The following is a 6,000-nucleotide window of genomic DNA, read 5'->3' on the forward strand; positions in this document are numbered from 1 at the left end:
AGATTTAAACACTTTGTCAAAACTTATAAAAAAATAACGAAATTGGGGAAAAAAAGCATTTCTATGAGCAAAAGACAGCATCTGCAGCAAAATATTGAATATTTTTTTCTTCATTTTTCTTAATTTTACTGATAAATGGATAAATATGTTTTTGAACTTAATATATAGCTTTAGTCTTAGTTTTAATTTTCAAACGTCAATTACCCTTTGTGAGTCTTTATGAAATTTGGTGAAACTTCGGGGAAAGTTTCTCAATAATCGACAAATAGCATTCAAATTTTTTTTTTTAATCCCTCCTTTTCAGAATTTTGCTGATAAATCAATGACTTATTGTTTTGGCAGATAATATTTAGATAGACTCTGGAGTTTATCTTTATCAACCTTTTAAAGACATTCATAACTTTGGAAAACATTCATGGAGTTTCATTTTTGTTTTGATTGAAGTAATTTCATCCAAATTACTAACAACCACAAGTATTTTATTTGAGGTCTATGACTGATAGAAGAAATTTCTTTAAACGAAATAACAGATACATGTATCTGAATTTAGATCTTAATGATGGTCTGATGTAGAAGAAATTTCAAGAACAAATAGATAAAAGAAATTTCTTCCAACGAACTAGCTGTTTCAAGCATTTCATTGATTATAGGTTGCACTTCTGTAAATATAGACAATGCAGTTTCCCATAGGAACTCCCTTTGCGGCTAAAGCTGTGCCACTTTTACTATGAAGTTTCGTAAAAAATTATATCCTAGAACGGAAAGTTGATATGCACTACTTTTTTATTTAAAGGTCAAAACATAGGGCTGTGTGGCATATTTTCCAACATTTATATGCCCCGAAGTTCTAAGAGTTTAAACTTATACAAAAATTCTGTACTACCCCTACCTTCACTTTGAGTCTATCTCAGAATTTAATTTTCGTCACTACCATGTGCTTTTATACTGGTAACATTCCCAAGTTATTTCGCTATGAGATGAAACATAGAGATCATATCAGGGAACCAGTATGTAAACAAAACAACTTATCTATGAATAGTATATATCTCCCCAAAAGAGGCGTGGCTTGTGAAACCGCTGTATGTACAAAGTGTAACCTTGAAGATATGTCAACATATCTTGAATTGTATATTAGAGCGCATTAGTTGCCGCAAGTTGGGTAGTACTTTGATTTTGATAACCCAAATATTTTGTTTTTTTGACAAAGTTACGGCTATCCGTAGGGACTATTTTGTTTTAAATATGTTCTGCTTTCTTGTATTTTCTTTGTAACCGTATTAGTGGTTCTATAACTAAATAGGCGTTTAAATGAGATAACTTAGAATCTAGTCTGTAATGGGGATTTTGAATTCCTATCATTTTAACTATTTGAATTTGTGTATCTTGAATATGATCCGGTCATGTACATCCTCCATATGTGCACTTTAAAACTTTGAACACTTAAATGTATCAAGCGATTTAGGAGGAGTATTGCTCATTACAAAGTATTTTTGAGATTAAATGATGGACATATGAATGATAAGAACAAAGACAAAAGGGCATAGCGACAAGATAGTTCCTACATCCAGACTAAACACACACACACACACACACATATATACACATCGGTATCTGAGTTTTAAGTTCTGTTGTGATTTCATTAATTCACCTAACTTTGAATAAGCTGGTTATCTTCTCTTTGGTTGACAGGAAGAAAAAGTTTCATACCATAGCAGAAGAAACACAGATAACACCATGATCAAAGCAGAAGAAACACAGATAACACCATGACCAAAGTGAAAAGGTCAGACTGACAAACAACAGTCCTCAAAACACTACATCGAAATATACGAACACTTATTTGTCTACCTAAAACTGCAGGTGATCGTAGTTGCTCAGGAATGGTATTCAATCTTCAACAATATATTAATTTTTCGTCATATTTGATAAAACAAATAATATCAAATGTAATAATGTTCTAACATACAAAATTGAAACGGATTTGCGATTGAAAAGCACGTGTTGCAACCAGTATTCATTCGAATACTGAACGATAATAAACTTTATTACACATGTCATCTACTTTCGATATCGAAAAACAATATTTTACTATTTATACCTGGTATATTCCTTTAAATTTATAATACCCCTTTTCAAATATAATAACTGATATTGACAATAATCGATGTGTAATCGAAACAAAAAAGAGCAAAATGATTCTAATTTGCAGATGTTGCTATTAGGGCAACTGCAAAAGCTTCATTACGAGACTGATTCCTGATCAGTATTATATTATTTGAAGTTGAAATGATGAAAAAAATCCCTAAACCTATAAACGACAAATTTATTTATTTTTGACGTATACATATTGATACCTCAAGAAAGATTTTGCTTTTAGCGCAATTTTATCATTTTTTGGAGATTATTTAAGAATAGCAATTTTCTGTAAATATTGCGCGATTAAAACTTTAATTTGCATTTGATTTGGAATTATGGTATTCTGTTCTATGTGGTTTGTATGAGTTTTTGAACAAAAATATCAAACAAGAACCAGATTGATGGCATTATCATGATGATATCTAAAGACACCAAAAACTGATACTCGGGTATACTTCCCATAAATGGAGATAGCACCCATTTATGAGGATCTTCCCCAACCTGTACAGTTAAATAATCTGACCAATTTCTTAAAAAGGCAAATTTTTCATGAGATTCTAGTCATGTCTACAAAATCTTGATGATGGACAATGGTTGAAAATCTTGTAGTTCATACCTACATGACCTAAATCATGAAATTTGGCAGGTGTGATGTTAATCTAATGGCCTTCAAAAAGTAGAATATTTGGTATTTAGTACATTTTATTCAGTTCTCTAAATTTTATAATGTGGTCTCATTGAAAAGGAGAAAAGGACGCCAATCTGTCATGACAGCCATTATAATGAAATACAAAATTCAAATTGTTATCACTGTAAATTGATGAGTTTTTGGTTATAAATTAGAATTCTAGTCATTTCAGCACCTGGTTGAATCGGCACCCGATGTAGTCAATTCGGCACCTAGTCAATTCGGGACCTCGTTAATTCAGCACCCAAGGTAGTTATTTCGACACCCCATGACTTGTATTATGTTTTCCAAAGTAAACTATTGAAGACTCTGTTTTTTTCATATTTTTTAAGATATTTTCGCTCGAGCTGTCAAGGTATATTAGTCACGCATAACAGAAGTTCCAATGAAAACGTTGTTATAAAAAATGTCGTAATATCTGTTCCTACTGGAACTTATATCATCAAGGAGCTACAATTTAATGACAACTGTACATTGCTAGTAAACATACAAAATTGGTGCCAGTGCTTATTACAGTAGGTGTAATAAGTTGTGATTACAGATAATCCGCTTATCGACATCGGATGGGTCATTAATCCGTTAATTAAACTTCATAATTGACCATTGTAATAATTTTTCTCATTAAATTCGGTCAGTCAGCATTTCAATTTCAATATTTCTCAAAAGATGACAATTTGCGTTGGATGTATCCGTAGATCGTCTGTTGTTTATATGTCAAAGATTTTTTTTTAAATTGATCTTTTAAACTAGTTTTAATCCAGAAGAAAGTAAAAAACATGCTAGACTGTACCTTTCATTGAATATCTATATCCAAATTAAATTAATTAAAGCTGTAATTCATGATCACAACTTGACTGCTTTGTTTACATTTGTTGAAAGCCATGTGCTTTTTGGCGGGAAAATTCGGAAAACCCCTTTAACAAGAAACAGTTACATTTCATTGTTATTTATAGACAGTAAGATTTTCATTTTGATTAACTGCTAAGATTATTTCATTAAAAAAGAATACTTTCTTGGGGTGAAACTGATAATACTTTAATACTCTACATCTAGGGGTGTGTAAAATGGAAAGGGGGGGGGGGGGGGATTTTTTAGATATAATATTACAAATATAAGTTTAACAGTCTGAAAAGACATGGTTAAATGGATTTTAGTTCGAAAAACTCAATGTGGTTTATTATAACTCATTTATTATTTCGATCATAATCAGAAACACTAGGTTACATGTATTAGGTATTTCAAACATATATTATTGCCTTTATAAGAACATTCAAGACTATTAATAAGTATGTACCTGTAGAAAAAATACCCTGATAGGGCCTTAAAATTTCTACTGGGCCCTTGGAAAAAAGTTTTGGGATCCAGGTTGGCCCCTGGAGAAAATGTAAGGTATTGTTCCTGACTGTATTGCAGATCTAGTGTAGTATTTTAACTGACATGTAAAATTCATTTCACTAATGAAATAAAAATAATTCTACAAAACACCGCTGCGCTCTGCATTGCAACTTAACCTTAGACCTACCATGCATCAAAAATGTTCTAGGGAAGACTGAGCTAGTAATATTCGTCCTTGCATGGTCCCTTCAATACTGTTACCCAAAATAAGGTTGATTTTCATCAAGCGTAAAAGTGACTAAACCCCCTCAAAACTCCTAGCTGAAACCCCTGCAGTTAACATAAGACAATGTTTGACATGCTCTTTTTGAAATATCAATCATCGTGCTAAAGTGCCCTTTTCATAACTGGCTCCCTGCCCTTTTGAAATCCTAACTGGAACATAATATGTTATAATCTTGCAAACTTAAGGAATGTTCAAACTTGACATTGACCTTGGTTTAACGAAAATTGCACCGTACAAATTATTGACGACCGGGAAAAACAGAATGTGCAGATAATAAGCTTACGAATGATATATAATATATCTCTATGTTAGTTGGGTTCATTAAAGTCGTTAATTAAGCGTGTGTTTTTTCAAATGTCACTCGCCTAGTTAGAAGACAAAATCAAGTATGAAGCTGAAGAGCATTGAGGACCCTAAATTTGGAAAGGTTTTTCCAAATTCAGATAAGTTAATCTATTCCTGAGTTAAATTTAAATATCTCTTATACTGTTCATTGATTCTTTCGGTTTTTTTTACGAAATGTTTTTAAACGCTCGTGTCAAGGTTAAAGAGTGCTGTAATTGTTGATGACCTTATTTCTCAGCTTTCAAGTAGTTAGGTAGTTAGGTAGTTATGCTAAAACGTAATTCAAATATATTTATTTTTGGTTGATTGTTATCAGTTTTAATATAATCAATACTTCAAAGGCAAGGGTATTATGAAATGCTCCATAAGATAAAAAAAGTGTAAAGGTATGTACAATTTTAGAATCTCTTTTCCAACATTAGTTCAAGTGCCGGAAAATGGTAATGAAGCTTCTGTCGTATAACAATACCAAGGCGAAAGACACCAAAGGGGTATTCAAACTCATAAGTCAAAAACAAACTGACAATGTCATGATAAAACACGAAAAGCGATGAAATACAAACAGCAGTACATAAAAACAACAAAGTTGCTTAAAATTAAAGATTTTTAAACCTTACAGTCAGGCAGGAAGAAAACGCGCAGGTCAACTTAACATGCTATTGTGTTTAATGCATTTTTAACAGGAAATAGCTCTTGTTGAACCATTATGATTTGTACACATGATTATTCAATGTCTTTTAACCAAATAATGAATGATGAAAGGATATAACCAAAGGTCAGTTGACCCCATAACAATTCTAATTTTTAGGTTCTGAAATATTTCGTGTGTTTGATGTTCATCTCTGATCATGACTTCACCTTTGATTTGAATTTGTTTTAACGTCTATTTTCTCGGAAGAATCAATTTTAATTAACCCCGTTCATAGCCTTTTTTTCAATTTTTCCTGCCATTTGATTGTCTAAAGTGCAAGCGAGGTCTTTTTCTGAAAACTTTTTCTCAAGTAGTGGCTTCTAAGATATACATGTAAAACTGGAATCAGATCTATTTTTAACGGGTTAAATCTATTTTTGTGCTTATTTATAATATTTAGAAAAATAGAAAGTGATACTTTTTTTATATAATATTTCGGTAGAGTTGAAAATTTCCTTGAATAACGCGGACACATTTTGTGATATATTCTGTAAATAACGGATTAGAATTGTTGTTATA

The sequence above is a fragment of the Mytilus californianus genome, unplaced genomic scaffold (assembly GCF_021869535.1).
Source record: "Mytilus californianus isolate M0D057914Y unplaced genomic scaffold, xbMytCali1.0.p SCAF_11, whole genome shotgun sequence".
Lineage (NCBI taxonomy): Eukaryota > Metazoa > Mollusca > Bivalvia > Mytilida > Mytilidae > Mytilus > Mytilus californianus.